The 21701-nt window shown below is 42.4% G+C and overlaps 1 long non-coding RNA gene across 1 annotated transcript; it reads left to right on the forward strand.

The window, feature by feature from the left end:
* Positions 1-1718: 1718 nt before the first annotated feature.
* LOC145863074 (uncharacterized) lies at positions 1719-17350 on the forward strand. Its single transcript, XR_014382404.1, has 3 exons — positions 1719-2164; positions 3519-3694; positions 16784-17350. It is a non-coding gene; the product is annotated as an uncharacterized LOC145863074 (long non-coding RNA).
* The last annotated feature ends 4351 nt before the right edge of the window (positions 17351-21701 follow it).

Raw genomic sequence — 21701 nt, forward strand, 5'->3', positions numbered from 1 at the left:
CACTTTTTTTTTTAATCTTCCTCCACACACACACACATACACCTGCACCACAGCACTAAGAAAAACCACAGCAAGAAGCCCTTTTGGAGGTCACAAAAACTGTGTGAAAGCCTTAAGACCTCTTAAAGGGGCAATCTGCAGTTGCTATATGGATTTTTGGAATTCATGAGATGATTCTTGAAGAATATAACTTTGCCTCGGGAGCTTAGTTCAACTGTCGTACCCCATCAGAACCCAAAATATACGTTTGTTTTACTCCAATGTTTGCAGTGGTGACCCGTCATTCTGTAACGGCCGTCGTATGAAGTGGACCAAGGCGCAGCGGGTTGAGTGCTCATTTTAACTTTTATTTGAACACTGAAAAGACAAAACAAGAACACGAACAACCGCACAGTAATGCAGGCTACACACAGCTATGCAAAAACAACTTCCCACCAACCACAGGTGAAAAAGGGCTACATAAGTATGACTCCCAATCAGCAACAACGATGTACAGCTGTTCCTGATTGAGAGCCATACCAGGCCAACAAAGAAATACACAACCTAGAAAATCATAGAAATACAAAACCAGAACAATACCCAAAAACCCCTACAACACAAAACAAACACACCCCTCTTATATAATAACATACCCAATAAACCCCGAAACACTCTAAACAAATGCCCCCTGCCACGTCCTGACCAAACTATAATAACAAATAACCCCTTTACTGGTCAGGACGTGACACATTCAGACAGAGCCCCGCCTGTTTTGCATGTTATTTTGGCGTTAATAGGTGTCACATATCAGTTTGCAAACAATCAAAAAATAATAATAATTCAGTTAATAAAGCCGCAAACAAACTATTTTTTGCTTTCTTGAGTAAGGCAGCTCCAAAATTCAGGTGTTTAAGCCTAGCTCAGGGCTTTCTGTAGAGGTGGGGCAGCCAGCAGAAAATACAGAGCATTGGGGTTGGTAATGTTCTCTAGTTGTGCCGTGATTGGCTCAGTGTTCTGTCAGTCATGGGGACACTACGTCACTGCAAAATCTACGGGGAGAGCTCGAAAATTCAAGCCCCTTGGGTGCTGCCATATATATTTACATACATTAGAAGTGCCCATCCAAGAAGGCTCAAGGTCATTGTCCACAGATAAAATTACGTCAAATCACGTCATAACTACCGTAGCTTTGATTGGACTGATCATGACAACATCATACTTTCAAAATCTTAGCTAGCAAGCTAGACAAGCAGTCATCATCATGAATCAAGTCGACAATCTACTGGGAAGTTCTTTTCAATCTTTGTCATATTTTTTTTTCTTTATTTAGCCTTTATTTAACTAGGCAAGCCACTTAAGAACAAATTCTTATTTTACAATGACGACCTACCCTGGCCAAACCCTCCCCTAACCCGGACGACGCTGGGCCAATTGTGCGCCACCCTATGGGACTCCCGATCACGGCCGGTTGTGATACAGCCCGAGATCGAACTAGGATCTGTAGTGATGCTTCTACCACTGAGATGCAGTGCCTTAGACCGCTGCGCCACTCAGGAGCCCCAAATGAAGAGAAATTATAGATAAAACGTATCGCTGCTCATCGGCCATTGGACATAAACATTACACAAGTTGGAAATCGCAAATTCAACAATGAGTGGTTTGGAAGGAATCAGTGGCTAACTGCAAGCGTTGCAAAGCAATCACTAGCCTGCTATTCAGTGGAGAGGGTGTGTGGTCAAAGTCTGGGATTAAGGGTCTCTTTTCCAAGCTTAAAAGGCTAAACATTCACATGCAACACCATGGCATGGATCAGAAAAGCTTGAATACATTGGCCATGCTGTTAATCCAGCATGACGTCTGTTGTTCAAAACAACTGGAAACTCGGAACTGGGAAATCTCAAACTTCACTCAGTTCAAGACAACTGGGAACACAGAAGAAAACGAGCTTCGACTGGGAAAATACATTTTGAACCGTCATCCAACTCGGAATTCCAAGTTGGGAACTCAGGCCTCTTTCTAGAGCTCCGACCTGAAGATCACAGACATTATGATTCAACCTTGTTTTTTTCAGAGTTCCCAGTTGTCTTGGAAGCACCATAAATCCAGAGAATGTCAGACTTTGATGTTGAAATTTGATGTCAAAATTTGCCCACAAGAAGGACCGCTACGCCACCTTCCTGTTCAAGTGAGTCCAAAAATGTCTTGTATGCTGCTGCATAAATGATGTAATATAACAGGGAGATATGTATACTGTAGCCAGTGGTGGAAAAAGTACCCAATTGTCATACTTGAGTAAAAGTAAAGATACCTTAATAGAAAATTACTCAAGTAAAAGTTAAAGTCACCCAGTAAAATATTACTTGAGTAAAAGTTTAAAAGTGTTTGGTTTGAAATATACTTAAGTATCAAAAGTACGTTTAATTGTAAAAAATATACTTAAGTATCAAAAGTACATGTACAAGTATAAATCATTTCAAATTATTAATATTAAGCAAACTAGATGGCACAATTTTCTTTTTTTATTTATTACGGATAGCCAGACTACAACATGATTTACAAATTAAGCATTCGTGTTTAGTGAGTCCTCCAGATCAGAGGCAGTAGGGATGACAAAGGATGTTCTCTTGATAAGTGCATGAATTGGACCATTTTCCTGTCCTGCTAAGCATTCAAAATGTAACGAGTACTTTTGGGTGTCAGGGAAAATGTATGGAGTAAAAAGTACACCATTTTCTTTAGGAATGTAGTGAAGTAAAAGTAAAAGTTGTCAAAAATATAAATAATAACTTAAAGTACTGATACCCCCAAAAAATATTTAAGTAGTAGTTGAAAGTATTTTTACTGAAGTACTTTACACCACTGACTGTAGCTAAGAAAGTAATAAAGTGAATGTTGTGTAGTAAGCTGTTAGTAGCCCATGTGCCTCCCCACAAATATCCATCTTAGCTCGTTCATTAATGTCTTAATCAAAATTACGGATTGCCTCTTATTCGCTCATCATTCCCTTATGCCGTAGTTTGTACATCTCAATTGTCAGTAGAAACCACATTTGTTTAAACAAGTCTGCCATATCAGCTAAGTTTTTAAAAAATGTAGTAAATGAGGCTGAATTAATTGTTTTGCTGCCAAACAAGGCTCGACTGATAGCCAGGTGTAGTGGTGGTAAGGATTCACTCCATGGTGCTGAAAAGAAAGCTCTGCTGTTGGGACAGCTTTGCGTAGGCCCTAACAGTTTGTGAGCACCTTTTGTCACTGTTAGAATGCAACTAATGTATTGTTTAGTGTTGTGTACTGGCTTTGCTGGCATGTATTAAACATTTTTTTTTGCACAACCAAGTCAGAACAGTAGGCTAAGTTATGAGGAGGAAAGGGACCAAAACATCATGTAGTAACCAAAAAAGGGTTAAACAAATCTAAATATATTTTATATTTGAGATTCTTGAAAGCACCCAACCTTTGCCTTTATGACAGCTTTGCAAACTATTGCCATTCTCTCAACCAGCTTCATGAGATAGTCACGTGGAATGCTTTTCCAACAGTTTTGAAGGAGTTCCCACATATGCTGAGCACTTATCGGCTGATTTTCCTTCACTCTGCGGTCCTACTCATCTCAAACCATCTCAATTGGGTTGAGGTCGGGTGATTGTGGAGGCCAGGTCATCTGATGCAGCACTCCATTTCCTTCTGCGTCAAATAGCCCTTACACAGCCTGGAGGTGAGTTTTGGGTCATTGTCCTGTTGAAAAACAAATGATAGTCCCATTAAGTGCAAAACAGAAGGGATGGCATATCGCTGCTGAATGCTGTGGTAGCCATGCCTTCAATTCTAAATAAATCACAGACAGTGTCACCAGGAAAGCACCCCCAAAAACTACCAAAAATTTCAAATTTGGACTCATCAGACCAAGGACTGATTTCCATCTGTCTAATGTCCATTGCTTGTGTTTCTTGGCCCAAGCAGGTCTCTTCTTATTGTTGGTGTCGTTTAGTAGTGGTTTCTTTGCAGCAATTTGACCATGAAGGCCTGATTCACCCATGCTCCTCTGAACAGTTGATTTTGAGATGTGTCTGTTACTTGAACTCTGAGAAGCATTTATTTGGGCTGCAATCTGAAGTGCAGTTAATTGCAGATTTCTGATTCTGGTAACTCTAATGAACTTATCCTCTGCAACAGAGGTAACTCTGGGGTTTCATTTCCTGTGGTGGTCCCATGAGAGCCAGTTTCATCATAGCGCTTGATTGTTTTTGCGGCTGCACTTAAAGAAACTTTCAAAGTTATTGAAATTTTCCGCATTGACTGACCATCATGTCTTAAAGTAATGATGGACTGTCGTTTCTCTTTGCTTATTTGAGCTGTTCTTGCCATAATATGGACTTTGTATTTTACCAAATAGGGCTATATTTTGTATACCACCCCCACCTTGTAACAACACAACTGATTGGCTCAAATGCATTAAGATGGAAAGAAATTCCACAAATTTACTTTTAACAAAGTACACCTGTTAATTGAAATATTTTCCAGGTAATTACCTCATGAAGAAGGTTGAGCGAATGCCAAAAGTGTGCAAAGCTGTCATCAAGGCAAAGGGTGGTTACTTTTGATTTGTTTAACACTTTTTTGGTTACGACATGATTCCATATGTGTTATTTCATAGTTTTGATGTCTTCACTACTATTCTACAATGTAGAAATTAGTAAAAATTAAGAGAAACCCTGGAATGAATAAGTGTGTCCAAACTTTTGACTGGTAGTGTACATGCTAAAATCGCCACTGAATGTTTGTAAACAAAGTAAATTTAAACAATCACTGTATAGCCTAAAAACATAACATAATTTAATTTAATAATATAATTTGGATATCATGGATGGGCAGTCTTTGCATCTGTAGCTCTGTCTATGAATTTGAGAATGGTTACATTTCTCCAGCCCCAGCTTTTTTACAGGAACATGGATGGGGAGGACGCTTTGTTATTATTTAAATTCCTGATTGCTGCTTTACATATGCAAATGCTATGCAGCACATAATTGCAGCGAGATAACGGTAGCCGGGATGCCCAGAGGAATGTTGTGTCAGGAAAACTCACAAGTAAACCCCTTTCCTCCTCCAACAGAAGAAAATACCTTCCAAAGCACACAATCTGGCCCTGGCCAGAATGAACTAGCCAGCCAGGTCTGTTTGAGTGAGTGAGCGCGATAAAGGATGGAGAGCGGGCCACTCTGGACAGACGTGGGAGGTCAGACGTACACTACATATACAAAAGTATGTGGACAGTCCTTCAAATTAGTGGATTCGGCAATTTCAGTAACACTGTTGCTGACAGGTATATAAAATCGAGCACACAGCGATCTAATCTGCATAGGCAAACATTGGCAATACAATGGTCTTACTGAAGAGCTCAGTGACTTTCAACGTGGCACCGTCATAGGATGCCACCTTTCCAACAAGTCAGTTTGTCAAATGTCTGCCCTGCTAGAGCTGCCCCGGTCAACTGTAAGTGCTGTTATTGTGAAGTGGAAAGGTCTAGGAGCAACAATGGCTCAGCCGCGAAGTGGTAGGCCACACAAGCTCACAGAACGGGACCGCCGAGTGCTGAAGCGCATAGCGTGTAAAAATTGTCTGTCCTCGGTTGCAACACTCACTACCGAGTTCCAAACTGCCTCTGGAAGCAACGTCAGTACAAGAACTGTTCGTTGGGAGCTTCATGAAATGGGTTTCCATGGCCGAGCAGCCACACACAAGCCTAAGATCACCATGCGCAATGCCAAGCGTCGAATGGATTAGTGTAAAGCTTGCAACATTTGGACTCTGGAGCAGTGGAAACGCGTTCTCTGGAGTGATGAATTACACTTCACCATCTGGCAGTGCGACTTTCTAATCTGGGTTTGGAAGATGCCAGGAGAACGCTACCTGCCCCAATGCATAGTGCCAACTGTAAAGTTTGGTGGAGGAGGAATAATGGTCTGGGGCTGTTTCTCATGGTTCGGGCTAGGCCCCTTAGTTCCAGTGAAGGGAAATCTTAACGCTACAGCATACAATGACATTCTAGACAATTCTGTACTTTCAACTTTGCGGCAACAGTTTGGGGAAGGCCCTTTCCTGTTTCAGCATGACAATGCCCCAGTGCACAAAGCGAGATCCATACAAAAATGTTTTGTCAAGATCGGTGCAGAAGAACTTGACTGGCCTGCACAGAGCCCTGACCTCAACCCCATCGAAGACCTTAAGGATAAATTGGAACGCTGACTGCGAGCCATGCCTAATCTCCGAACATCAGTGCCCGACCTCATTAATGCTCTTGTGGCTGAATGGAAACAAGTCCCTCCTGCAATTCTCCAACATCTAGTGAAAGCCTTCCCAGAAGTGGAGGCTATTATAGCAGCAAAGGGGGGACCAACTCCATATTAATGCCCATGATTTTGGAATGAGATGTTCAACGAGCAGGTGTCCACGTAATTTTGGTCATGTAGCGTATATTCTCCCCTCCCAGTCTGGGTGAAGAGGAAGAAAGAAGGAAGAAAAATGTAAGAAAAACATTGTGTTAGAGATTATATTCCTGTCATTCTGCATGCCATGTTCTGCAGATCTCTCCTCCCTGTGATGAAGACATGACAGAGTGTTCCTCACACTCTGCAATAATCATCATCCGCCCCATCACTTTAACAGGGTCCAGCTAAGTGGTCTATCCCAGAGCCTGCTGAGGAAATAGCAGTGTGTTAACATTTCTGACCTTTAGCAGCTTGTGTATCAGGTCTATGTAGTGTATGACAGCACATAATATAATGATAATAATAATATATGTCATTTAGCAGATGCTTTTATCCATAACGACTGACAGTCATGCATGCATACATTTTACATATTGGGTGGCCCTGGGAATCTAACCCACAACCCTGGCCGTGCTCTACTCACTAAGCTACAGAGGACCACTAGGAGCATGCATTAGGAATTATCCCTGGATAGTACTGGTAGTGGGCCATTTCATATTTTTAGTAGGTGATGTGTTAAGACAGGAAGTACTAATCTAATCTGTTGTCCAAAGTGTACAGTGCAATACCAAATGGTATTGCTATGCTATGGACTCTTAGAGGGAAGATGTGTGTCCACTGTTTATATCAATCCATACATTAGATGTAATAGTAAGATGGGGTTTTCAGACGTGGGTCCACTGTTTACATCAATCTATAAATTAGATGTAATAGTACGATGGCGTTTAAGCTCTTTTATTGAATGTTCTATAAAATCAAAGCCAGAAAGGGTGCCGAAAGGCTTAATTGGTCAATTAATATGGTAACACGAAACTTCAAAAGTATCTAGGACCATGTTAATTTTATTGCGTGCTCTTGGATTTCACGAGTTACTTAGACTAAACTATATGTTAACACAAGCTATAATACTTTGTATAGGACTGCCGAACATGCATATGGAAATAGAAAGGCATTTGTAAGACCCCATCCAGTGTAAAGTTTGTAATAAGGTGAAGATGGATTGGCTGGCTGTGGCCACATATGAGCCAGACACGACACTGACATCTAGTGTTTCATTGCGCAACTTCAAAATCAGCTTATCAAGTCTTATCATTAGGAACTGAAGTGGGTGAAGAAAGCCAAGATAAATGCCCAGATTTACAATAGCAACCTTTATCAACAAAAAGGAAGATCTATGAAGGATCAGTAGTTAGACATCTTCTGTCACTGACAATAATTCCACCACTAGAATAATCAAAGCAAACAGAACAGATGGCCAAACATCATATTCAGGTGGTGTGGACTTGAGAGAGACGGTGTTAAAGTCATGTGAGCTGCCACTGCTCCCCAAACCACACACAGCACTCTCATCCCAGAGCCTCTTTAGGGCAGAAAAAAACACAGTGATAATTATGCGTGCAAATTCCTGCAATCCGCTCAGCAGTTCAACAGGCTGGTGTTGAGAGGTATGAGAGCAAGAGAGAGAGAGAGAGAGAGAGAGAGAGAGAAGGGGGAGAGAGAGAGAGAAAACAAGAGAGAGATAGAGAGCGAGAGAGAGAGAGAGTGGAGAGACAGAGAAAGAGAGAGAGAGAGAGAGAGAGAGAGAGAGAGAGAGAGAGAGAAGTGGGAGTGACAGAGGGAGTGAAGGGGGTGAGACAAAGAGAGAGGGGGGAGAGAGAGGGAGAGAAGAGGAGAGAGAGTGGGAGAGTGGGGGGAGACAGATAAAGAAAAAAGAGAGAGGGGGACAGAGTGAGTGCACGAGAGAGAGAGTGATTACTCTTTAACTGCATTGCCTGAGGGAGGGAGGGAGGGGGAGCAGGGGGAGATTTTGAGACACATCCTCAATAACCCCCCACCCTCCCCTAAAACTGTCTCTTCACCTCTGGCACGCCATGCTCCATCATGCCTGGGCATATCAAAGGTATGCAGTTAAACTCATATTTAAAAAAAGAACAGAAAAATCTGATTGCATAGGAGAAGATGATTAAGCCCACAGAGTCAATGGGTCCATCGCAGCAGTACCACATAAGTAGGCCTATACCTGCATTCAATCAAGTCATGGTAAATGTTGCTGATGTGGGCTCAAGCATTAATTACAGTTAAAAGTCAAGTGCAATGCGCTTGTCGACACCAAGTCTTTGATTGAATCTTGGCTCTAGTCGCACTTTCCACTGGGAATTCACTTCACCTGCTTTACTGGGAGGCGTCGTTCTGCCTGTGTCTTGTGCTGCCTGCCTGTTGTACTGCCTGCCTTCCTGACTGTGCATGTATTTGGTCTAGTACCTTAAACAATGGTGTTTGTTCTGTTACCTATAATTACGCGGTTTGGTCTGGTACCTATAGATATGGTGTTTGGTCTTTTAACTATAACTATGGTGTTTGGTCTGGTACCTATAACTATGGTGTTTGGTCTTTTACCTATAACTATGGTGTTTGGTCTGGTACCTATAACTATGGTGTTTGGTCTTGTACCTATAACTATGGTGTTTGGTCTGGTACCTAAAACTATAGTGTTTGGTATTTTACCTATAACTGTGGTGTTCAGTCTGGTACCTATAACTATGGTGTTTGGTCTGTTATCTATAACTATGGTGTTTGGTCTGGTACCTATAACTATGGTGTTTGGTCTGGTACCAATAACGGTGGTGTTTGGTCTGGTACCTATACCTATGGTGTTTGGTCTGGTATCCATAAGAAAGGTGTCTGGACTGGTAACTATAACAATGGTGTTTGGTCTGGTACCTATAACTATGGTGTTTGGTCTGGTACCTATAACTATGGTGTTTGGTCTGGTACCTATAACTATGGTGTTTGGTCTGGTACCTATAACTATGGTGTTTGGTCTGTTATCTATAACTATGGTGTTTGGTCTGTTATCTATAACTATGGTGTTTGGTCTGTTATCTATAACTATGGTGTTTGGTCTGTTATCTATAACTATGGTGTTTGGTCTGTTATCTATAACAATGGTGTTTGGTCTGGTACCTATGACTATGGTGTTTGGATTGGTACCTATAACTATGGTGTTTGGTCTAGTACCTATAACTATGGTGTTTGGTCTAGAACCAATAACTATGGTGTTTGGACAAGTACCTATAACTATGGTGGTTGTTCTGGTACCTATAACTATGGTGTTTGGACTGGTACCAATAACTATAGTGTTTGGTCTGGTACCTATAACTGTAGTGTTTGGTATTTTATCTATAACTATGGTGTTTGTTCTAGTTCCTATAACTATGGTGTTTGATCTTTACCTAAAGCTATGAAGTTTGGTCTGTTATCTATACCTATGGTGTTTGTTATTTTACCAATAACTGCTGTGTTTGGTATTTTACCTATAACTATGGTGTTTGGTTTGGTACCTATAACTATGGTGTTTGGTCTTTACCTAGAGCTATCTTGTTTGGTCTGTTATGTATAACTATGTTGTCTGGTCTGGTACCTATAACTATGGTGTTTGTTATTTTACTAATTTCTATGGTGTTTGGTCTGGTACTTATATCTATGGTGTTTGGTATGGTACCTATAACTATGGTGTTTGGACTGGTACCTATTTATGGTGTTTGGTCTGGTACCTATAACTATGGTGTTTGGTATTTTACCTATAACAGTGGTGTTCAGTCTAGTATCTATAACTATGATGTTTGGTATTTTACATATAACTATGGTGTTTGGTCTTTTACCTACAACTACGGTGTTTGGTATGGTACCTATAACTCTGGTGTTTGGTCTGGAACCCATAGGTATGGTGTTTGGTCTGGTAACTATAACTCTGGTGTTTGGTCTGGTACCTATAAAAATGGTGTTTGATCTGGTACCCATAAGTATGGTGTTTGGTCTGGTACCTGTAACTATGGTGTTTGTTCTGGAACCTATATGGAACCTGATTTAAACTGGTTACTACTCTTGCCCAGAAACGAGAATATGCATATAATTAGTAGATTTGGATAGAAAACACTCTGAAGTTTCTAAAACTGATTGAATGATGTCTGTGAGTATAACATAACTCATATGGCAGGCAAAAACCTGAGAAAAAGTCAACCAGGAAGTGGAGGATCTGAGAATTGTAGTTCTTCTTTCTAGTCCCTTTTGAAACTACAGTATCTGTGGGGTTACGATGCACTTTCTAAGGCTTCCAGAAATGTTGTTAGAATATGCATATAATTAGTAGATTTGGATAGAAAACACTCTAAAGTTTCTAAAACTCTTAAGGCAGGCTAAAACCTGAGAAGATTCCATGCAGGAAGTGGCCTGTCTGACAATTTGTAGTCCTTCTGTTGCATCTCTCTCGAAATTACAGCATCTGTGCTGTTACGTGACACTTTCTAAGGCTTCCATTGGCTCTCTAAAGCCTTCAGAAAGCGGAATGACGCGACTCCTGTCTCTGAGCAGATAACAGGAGCAGAGTTTGTAAGTGGTCTGCCTGGGGACAGTGAGACTGGAGATGCGCGTTCACGAGACCTCGCCATTTTTTTATTTTCCTCTTTGAATGAATACAACGTTGTCCGGTTGGAATATTATCGCTATTTTACGAGAAAAATTGCATAAAAATAGATTTTAAACAGCGTTTGACATGCTTCGAAGTACGGTAATGGAATATTTAGATTTTTTTTGTCACGAAATGCGCTCGTGCGTTACCCTTCGGATAGTGACCTGAACGCACGAACAAAACGGAGGTATTTGGACATAACTATGGATTATTTGGAACCAAAACAACATTTGTTGTTGAAGTAGAAGTCCTGGGAGTGCATTCTGATGAAGAACAGCAAAGGTAATCCAATTTTTCTAATAGTAATTCTGAGTTTAGTTTGCCCCGACGTTGGCGGGTGTCTGAATAGCTAGCCTGTGATGGCTGAGCTATGTACTCAGAATATTTAAAAATGTGCTTTCGCCGAAATGCTATTTTAAAATCTGACATAGCGTTTGCATAAAGGAGTTCTGTATCTATAATTCTTAAAATACTTGTTAGGTATTTTGTCAACGTTTATCATGAGTAATTTAGTAAATTCACCGGAAGTTTTCAGTGGGTATGCTAGTTCTGAACATCACATGCTAATGTAAAAAGCTGGTTTTTGATATAAATATGAACTTGATTGAACAAAACATGCATGTATTGTATAACATAATGTCCTAGGAGTGTCATCTGATGAAGATCATCAAAGGTTAGTGCTGCATTTAGCTGTGGTTTGGGTTTTTGTGACATATATGCTTGCTTTGAAAATGGCTGTGTGATTATTTTTGGCTGGGTACTCTCCTGACATAATCTAATGTTTTGCTTTCGCTGTAAAGCCTTTTTGAAATCGGACAACGTGGTTGGATTAACGAGAGTCTTATCTTTCAAATGGTGTAAAATAGTCATATGTTTGAGAAATTGAAGTTATAGCATTTTTGAGGTATTTGTATTTCGCGCCACACGATTCCACTGGCTGTTGAATAGAGTGGAACGCTAACGTCCCACCTAGCCCAGAGAGGTTAAGTTTGCTGACGACACAAGTGGTAGGCCTGATCACCGACAACGATGAGACAGCCTATAGGGAGGAGGTCAGAGACCTGGCCGGGTGGTGCCAGAATAACAACCTATCCCTCAACGTAACCAAGACTAAGGAGATGATTGTGGACTACAGGAAAAGGAGCACCGAGCACGTCCCCATTCTCATCGACGGGGCTGTAGAGGAGCAGGTTGAGAGCTTCAAATTCCTTGGTGGCCACATCAACAACAAATTAGAATGGTCCAAACACACCAAGACAGTCGTGAAGAGGGCACGACAAAGCCTATTCCCCCCACAGGAAACTAAAAAGATTTGGCATGGCTCCTGAGATCCTCAAAAGGTTCCACAGCTGCAACATCGAGAGCATCCTGACCGGTTGCATCATTTCCTGGTACGGCAATTGCTCGGCCTCGGTCCGCAAGGCACTACAGAGGGTAGTGCGTACGGCCCAGTACATCACTGGGGCAAAGCTGCCTGCCATCCAGGACCTCTACACCAGAGGAAGGCCCTGAAAATTGTCAAAGACCCCAGCCACCCCAGTCATAGACTGTTCTCTCTACTACCGCATGGCAAGCGGTACCAGAGTGCCAAGTCTAGGACAAAAAGGCTTCTCAACAGTTTTTACCCCCAAGCCATAAGACTCCTGAACAGGTAAACAAATGGTTACCCGGACTATTAGCATTGTGTGCCCTCCTCATGCCCTCCCTGCTACTCTCTGTTTATCTTATATGCATAGTCACTTTAACTATACATTCATGTACATATTACCTCAATTGGCCCGACCAACCAGTGCTCCCACACATTGGTTAACCTGGCTATCTGCATTGTGTCCCAGCACCCGCCAACCCCTCTTTACGCTACTGCTACTCTCTGTTCATCATATATGCATAGTCACTTTAACCATATCTACATGTACATACTACCTCAATAAGCCTGACTAACCGGTGTCTGTATATAGCCTTGCTACTCTTATTTTCAAATATATTTTTACTGTTGTTTATTTCTCTACTTACCTACACACACACACACCTTTTTTTTCACACTATTGGTTAGAGCCTGTAAGTGAGCATTTCACTGTAAAGTCTACACCTGTTGTATTCGGCGCACGTGACAAATAAACTTTGATTTGATTTGTTACCTATAACTATGGTTTTTGGTCTGGTACCTATAACTATGGTGTTTGGTCTGGTACCTACTGCTATGGTGTTTGGTCTGGTACTGAGCCTATAACTGTGGTGTTTGGTCTTTTACCTATAACTATGGTGTAAGGTTTGTTATCTTTAACTATGGTGTTTGGTCTGGTACCTATATCTGCGGTGTTTGGTCTAGTGCCTATAACTATGGTGTTTGGTCTGTTATCTATAACTATGGTGTGTGGTCTGGTGTCTATAACTGTGGTGTTTGGTCTGGTACTTATGATTAGAGTTTTTGGTCTGGTACCTGCAACTATGGTGTTTTGTCTGGTACCTACAACTATGGTGTTTGATTTGTTATCTATAGCTATGGTGTTTTGTCTGGTACCATAACTATGGTGTTTGGTCTGGTATCTATGTTTGGTTTTGATGTATAACTACGGTGTTTGGTATGTTATAAATAACTACGGTGTTTGGTATGTTATAAATAACTACGGTGTTTGGTCTGGTATCTAATACTATTGTGATTGGTATGGTACCTATAACTATGGTGTTTGGTCTGGTACCTACAACTATGGTGTTTGGTCTGTTATCTTTAACTGTCGTGTTTGGTCTGGTACTTACAGCCATGGTGTTTGGTCTGTTACAGTGCCTATAACTATGGTGTTTGGTCTTTTACCTATAACTATGGTGTTTTGTCTTTTATTATAGCTATGGTGTTTGGTCTGGTACCTATAACTATGGTATTTGGTCTGTTATCTATTAATATGGTGTATGGTATGATACCTATAGCTATGGTTTTTGGTCTGGTACCTATAACTCTGGTGTTTGGTCTGGTACCTACAGCTATGGTGTTTGGTCGGTGCCTATAATTATGTTTTTCCCCATAATCCTGGACTATCGGACCACCATTTTATTACGTTTGCAATCGCAACAAATAATCTACTCAGATCCCAACCAAGGAGCATTAAAAGTCGTGCTATATATTCTCAGACAACCCAAAGATTCCTTGATGCCCTTACAGACTCCCTCTGCCTACCCAAGGATGTCAGAGGACAAAAATCAGTTAACCACCTAACTGAGGAACTCAATTTAACCTTGTGCAATACCCTAGATGCAGTTGCACCCCTAAACTAAAAACATTTGTCACAAGAAACTAGCTCCCTGGGATACAGAAAATACATGAGCTCTGAAGCAAGCTTCCAGAAAATTGAAACGGAAATGGCGACACACCAAACTGAAAGTCTTCTGACTAGCTTGGAAAGTCGGTACCGTGCAGTATCGAAGAGCCCTCACTGCTGCTCAATCATCCTATTTTCCAACTTAATTGAGGAAAATAAGAACAATCTGAAATTTATTTTTGATACTGTCGCAAAGCTAACTAAAAAGCAGCATTCCCCAAGAGGATGGGTTTCACTTCAGAAGTAATAAATTCATGAACTTCTTTGAGGAAAAGATCATGATCATTAGAAAGCAAATTACGGACTCCTCTTTAAATCTGCGTATTCCTCCAAAGCTATGTTGTCCTGAGTCTGCACAACTCTGCCAGGACCTAGGATCAAGGGAGACACTAAAGTGTTTTAGTATATCTCTTGACACATTGATGAAAATAATCATGGCCTCTAAACCTTCAAGCTGCATACTGGACCCTATTCCAACTAAACTACTGAAAGAGCTGCTTCCTGTGCTTGGCCATCCTATGTTGAACATGATAAACGGCTCTCTATCCACCGGATGTGTACCAAACTCACTAAAAGTGGCAGTAATAAACCCTCTCTTGAAAAAGCCAAATCTTGACCAAGAAAATATAAAAAACCATCGGCCTATATCGAATCTTCCATTCCTCTCAAATTTTAGAAAAAGCTGTTGCGCAGCAACTCACTGCCTTCCTAAAGACAAACAAAGTATACGAAACGCTTCAGTCTGGTTTTAGACCCCATCATAGCACCGAGACTGCACTTGTGAAGGTGGTAAATGACCTTTTAATGGCATCAGACCGAGGCTCTGCATCTGTGCTCGTGCTCCTAGATCTTAGTGCTGCTTTTGATACCATCGATCACATTCTTTTGGAGAGATTGGAAACCCAAATTGGTCTACACGGACCAGTTCTGGCCTGGTTTAGATCTTATCTGTCAGAAAGATATCAGTTTGTCTCTGTGAATGGTTTGTCCTCTGACAAATCAACTGTAAATTTCGGTGTTCCTCAAGGTTCCGTTTTAGGACCACTATTGTTTTCACTATATACTTTACCTCTTGGGGATGTCATTCGAAAACATAATGTTAAATTTCACTGCTATGCAGATGACATACAGCTGTACATTTCAAAGAAACATGGTGAAGCCCCAAAATTGCCCTCGCTAGAAGCCTGTGTTTCACACATAACGATGTGGATGGCTGCAAACTTTCTACTTTTAAACTCAGACAAAACATGCTTGTTCTAGGTCCCAAGAAACAAAGAGATCTTCTGTTGAATTTGACAATTAATCTTGATGGTTGCACAGTCGTCTCAAATAAAACTGAAGGACCTCGGCGTTACACTGGACCCTGATCTCTCTTTTGAAGAACATATCAAGACTGTTTCAAGCACAGCTTTTTTCCATCTACGTAATATTGCAAAAATCTGAAACTTTCTGTCCAAAAATGATGCAGAAAAATTAATCCATGCTTTTGTTACTTCTAGGTTGGACTACTACAATGCTCTACTTTCCGGCTACCCGTATAAAGCACTAAATAAACTTCAGTTAGCGCTAAATACGGCTGCTAGAATCCTGACTAGAACCAAAAAAATGTATCATATTACTCCAGTGCTAGCCTCCCTACACTGGCTTCCTTTTAAGGCAAGGGCTGATTTCAAGGTTTTACTGCTAACCTACAAAGCATTACATGGGCTTGCTCCTACCTATCTTTCCGATTTGGTCCTGCCGTACATACCTACACATACGCTACGGTCACAAGACGCAGGCCTCCTAATTGTCCCTAGAATTTCTAAGCAAACAGCTGGAGGCAGGGCTTTCTCCTATAGAGCTCCATTTTTATGGAAGGGTCTGCCTACCCATGTGAGAGACGCAGACTCGGTCTCAACCTTTAAGTCTTTACTGAAGACTCATCTCTTCAGTAGGTCCTATGATTGAGTGTAGTCTGGCCCAGGAGTGTGAAGGTGAACGGAAAGGCTCTGGAGCAACGAACCACCCTTGCTGTCTCTGCCTGGCCGGTTCCCCTCTCTCCACTGGGATTCTCTGCCTCTAACCCTATTACAGGGGCTGAGTCACTGGCTTACTTGGTGTTCTTCCATGCCATCCCTAGGAGGGGTGCGTCACATGAGTGGGTTGAGTCACTGACGTGGTCTTCCTGTCTGGGTTGGCGCACCCCCTTGGGTTGTGCCGTGGCGGAGTTCTTTCTGGGCTATACTCGGCCTTGTCTCAGGATGGTAAGTTGGTGGTAGAAGATACCCCTCTAGTGGTGTGGGGGCTGTGCTTTGGCAAAGTGGGTGGGGTTATATTCTGCCTGTTTGGCCCTGTCTGGGGGTATCATCGGATGGGGCCACAGTGTCTCCTGACCCCTCCTGTCTCAGCCTCCAGTATTTATGCTGCAGTAGTTTATGTGTCGGGGGGCTAGGGTCAGTCTGTTATATCTGGAGTATTTCTCCTGTCTTATCCAGTGTCCTGTGTGAATTTAAGTATGCTCTCTCTAATTCTCTCTTTCTTTCTCTCTCTCGGAGGACCTGAGCCCTAGGACCATGCCTCAGGCCTACCTGACCTGATGACTCCTTGCTGTCCCCAGTCCACCTGGCCGTGCTGCTGCTCCAGTTTCAACTGTTCTGCCTGCGGCTATGGAACCCTGACCTGTTCACCGGACGTGCTACCTGTCCCAGACCTGCTGTTTTCAACTCTCTAGAGACAGCAGGAGCGGTAGAGATACTCTCAATGATCGTCTATGAAAAGCCAACTGACATTTACTCTTGAGGTGCTGACTTGTTGCACCCTCGACAACTACTGTGATTATTATTATTTGACCATGCTGGTCATTTATGAACATTTGAACATCTTGGCCATGTTCTGTTATTATCACCCGGCAAAGCCAGAAGAGGACTGGCCACCCCTCATAGCCTGGTTCCTCTCCAGGTTTCTTCCTAGGTTTTGGCCTTTCTAGGGAGTTTTTCCTAGCCACTGTGCTTCTACACCAGCATTACTTGCTGTTTGGGGTTTTAGGCTGGGTTTCTGTACAGCACTTTGAGATATCAGCTGATGTAAGAAGGGCTATATAAATAAATTTGATTTGAACTATGGTGTTTTGTCTGGTACCTACAACTAGGGTGTTTGGTATGTTATTATAACTATGGTGTATGGTCTGGCACCTATAACTGCGGTGTTTGGTCTGGTACCTATAACTATGGTGTTCTGTCTGGTACCTACAACTATGTTTGGTCTTGATGTATAACTATGGTGTATGGTCTGGCACCTATAACTGTGGTGTTTGGTCTGGTATCTATAACTACGGTGTTTGGTCTTTTATTGTAGCTATGGTGTTTGGTCTGGTACCTAGAACGGTGGCGTTTGGCCTGGTACCTAGAATGGTGGCGTTTGGCCTGGTGCCTAGAACGGTGGCGTTTGGCCTGGTACCTAGAACGGTGGCGTTTGGCCTGGTGCCTAGAACGGTGGCATTTGGCCCAGTGCCTAGAACGGTGGGGTCTGGTGCCTAGAATGGTGGTGTTTGGTCTGGTACCTATGGTGTTGTGAGATCTGGAGAGTTCTGAGTCAAGACTGGCCTGTACGGTGGCCACATTCATTTGTCTACCCTAATGATGAATGCAACCCATGTAGGTTATGTTGACTCCTGATGGACCCATAGGCATTGGGAGCAGCACACCTTTGGGGCAAGCTTTTTCCCAGTGGTGTAATGTAATTAACCTCTCTGGGCCAGTGGGACGTTTGCGTCCCACCCTAGTCAACAGCCAGTGGAATCGTGTGGCGCGAAATACAAATACCTCAAAAATGCTATAACTTCAATTTCTCAAACATATGACTATTTTACACCATTTGAAAGATAAGACTCTCGTTAATCTAACCACGTTGTCCGATTTCAAAAAGGCTTTACAGCGAAAGCAAAACATTAGATTATGTCAGGAGAATACCCTGCCAAAAATAATCACGCAGCCATTTTCAAAGCAAGCATATATATGTCACAAAAACCCAAACCACAGCTAAATGCAGCACTAACCTTTGATGATCTTCATCAGATGACACTCCTAGGACATTATGTTATACAATACATGCATGTTTTGTTCAATCAAGTTCATATTTATATAAAAAAAACAGCTTTTTACATTAGCATGTGATGTTCAGAACTAGCATACCCACTGAAAACTTCCGGTGAATTTACTAAATTACTCATGATAAACGTTGACAAAATACATAACAATTATTTTAAGAATTATAGATACAGAACTCCTTTATGCAAACGCTATGTCAGATTTTAAAATAGCATTTCGGCGAAAGCACATTTTTAAATATTCTGAGTACATAGCTCAGCCATCACAGGCTAGCTATTCAGACACCCGCCAACGTCGGGGCAACCTAAACTCAGAATTACTATTAGAAAAATTGGATTACCTTTGCTGTTCTTCATCAGAATGCACTCCCAGGACTTCTACTTCAACAACAAATGTTGTTTTGGTTCCAAATAATCCATAGTTATATCCAAATACCTCCGTTTTGTTCGTGCGTTCAGCTCACTATCCGAAGGGTAACGCGCGAGCGCATTTCGTGACAAAAAAATGCAAAATACTCCATTACTGTACTTCGAAGCATGTCAAACGCTGTTTAAAATCATTTTTTATGCTATTTTTCTCGTAAAATAGCGATAATATTCCAACCGGACAACGTTGTATTCATTCAAAGAGGAAAATAAAAAAATGGTGAGGTCTTGTGAACGCGCATCTCAGTCTCACTGTCCCCAGGCAGGCCACTTACAAACTCTGCTGCTGTACTTTGCCCAGAGACAGGAGACACGTCATTCTGCTTTCTGGCGGCTTTAGAGAGCCAATGGAAGCCTTAGAAAGTGTCACGTAACAGCACAGATGCTGTAATTTCGAGAGAGATGCAACAGAAGGACAACAATTTGTCAGACAGGGCCTTTCCTGCATGGAATCTTCTCAGGTTTTGGCCTGCCATATGAGTTCTGTTATACTCACAGACAGCATTCAAACAGTTTTAGAAACTTTAGAGTGTTTTCTATCCAAATCTACTAATTATATGCATATTCTCGTTTCTGGGCAAGAGTAGTAACCAGTTTAAATCGGGTACGTTTTTTGGCCGTGAAAATACTGCCTCCTAGCCCCAACAGGTTAAGTAAAAATACTTTAAAGCACTTCTTAAGTATTTTTTTTTTTTTGGGGGGGGGGGGGTATCTATACATCCCTATTTATATTTTTTACCACTTTTACTTTACTACATTCCTAAAGAAAATAATGTACTTTTTACTCCATACATTTTCCACGACACCCAAAAATACTCGTTACACTTTGAATGCTTAGCAGGACAGGAAAATGGTCAAATTCACACACTTATCAAGAGAACTTCCCTGGTCATCCCTACTGCCTCTGATCTGGTGGACTCACTAAACCGCTGTGAGGAACAGAGCAGATTGGAGTAACTGGGTAGCAGGGGAGAGGATCTGATTCCTGTTACATCATACTATCCTGACTGCCTGCCTGTGGCCCACACCAACAGACACTGACTGTCTGGCTGCACCACCAGACTTATCTGTCTGTGGTCTGGAGTGGCATTAGTCTGGACCCACAGTCATGAGTCACACTTTCTGTTTACCCTGACACAGCCCCTTCCCTGAGGCTGGAGGTTGGAGGCTCCTCCCTCCGCTCTGGCAGCTTCACATCCTGGGGCTGGGAGCTGGATGGTTGGACGAGGTCTGAGAGCGGGGTGGTTGAGAGCAGGGTGGGAGTAGGCTGGGGCAGGGAGTGGGGTGGCTGGGGATGAGTTGGTATGGGCTGGGAGTGGGGTGGCTTCCCACCTCTTCCCTTCCTTCCCCGTGGCTGGGTTGGGGTTGGCACACGAATGTGCTGTGCCAGGAATGTGCTGTGCCCGCACCTCAATGACGCGTGACACCTTTCCTGTGGTATGGGGCTGGATCCTCTCTCAACGGGCTGCCATGCAGGCTGGATCCCCTAAGAGTAAATATACCCATCCTACAGTACACACTCACTAGAGAGGAGGTTTACCCAAATGGTGTGGGTGGCCCAAAATCTGTTAGGGGAGTGGAGGAGACTGTAGCTGCCCTGCAACACTCAAACTACATACAAGCGTTTGCAAAATCACAACCTTTAGTGGTAGCGTAGATGTTAGAGTATAATGTAGGCATCAAATAACTTTAGATAACCTTTCCAGCAACTTTTTTCAAAGTATGTTTTGAAACAGAGACTTTAGGAGAATGGATTAATGAGGATGTAAAAAACTAAGAGCAATCTTGATTTCCCCCCCACCCTCATCACTGCCATCCCCTCGAACCCCCCACCCTCTCACTACACTCCACACCCCCACCCCTGCAGAGGCAGCTTGGCAAAATGCTCATGTGACCCCCATGAGGCAAGTTCAACATGAATCAATGATGAGAACATCCTCAACTGGTCAGGAAGCCCCATTAGAAGGACATAAAGACAGTATGGCGCCATGCCCCTGCTGTGATCCGTAATCTAAACCAACAATTAGCGATCTCTTTCTCTCTAGTGAGAATGGAAGTGCTCGGACCGCTTGCCCCGACCACTGCCGCTGTGTTAGTTAGACCCTCATCTTCATCTGCCAGGCAACCGTTTGCTCTTTTCTCAGTCCAGAGAAACACCTTATTAATAGCAGTTCCTCATCCTGAATCTCTGTTTACTGATCCAAACAGAGGAAATCAGAGAGGGACTTGCTAACTACAGTAACACCACAATGGCACCCTATTATATAGTGCACAACTTTTGATCAGGGCCCACCATATAGGGGGCCATTTGATATGCACCATAGCCAATCAAGACAACAAGACAGCATTGATTAGGGAAGTGGAACAAAGGAGTGAGAGTCATGTCAGGAGAGTCATGCAGTGAAGCAGGACTAATTATGGAGCAGGACTACAGTAGTTATGGAGCAGGACTAATTATGGAGCAGGACTACAGGACTACAGCGGTTATGGAGCAGGACTAATTATGGAGCAGGACTACAGCAGTTATGGAGCAGGACTAGTTATGGAGCAGGACTAGTTATGGAGCAGGACTACAGCAGTTATGGAGCAGGACTAGTTATGGAGCAGGACTACAGCAGTTATGGAGCAGGACAAGTTATGGAGCAGGACTACAGCAGTTATGGAGCATGACTAGTTATGAAGCAGGACTAATTATGAACGCAAATAAACAACACTATTAAAGCAAACAGGGGACCTGAGAGAGATTATGTTCAATTACTCTGCCCTTCTATAAACTCCTGAGAACTGGACTTGGCACCTCAGAGTGTGTTAAATGTACCGTTATGAGGAATATTGAAATATGTAAATGATTGCTCTGCCACAATAATGTGTTTGCCCACCAACTAACACATAAACGGCACTTTCACAGATATTAGTTAAAACTTCTTGGTGACAGGGGGCAG

This window comes from Salmo salar, chromosome 23 (genome assembly GCF_965601325.2).
Source record: "Salmo salar chromosome 23, fSalSal1, whole genome shotgun sequence".
Taxonomy (NCBI): Eukaryota; Metazoa; Chordata; class Actinopteri; order Salmoniformes; family Salmonidae; genus Salmo; species Salmo salar.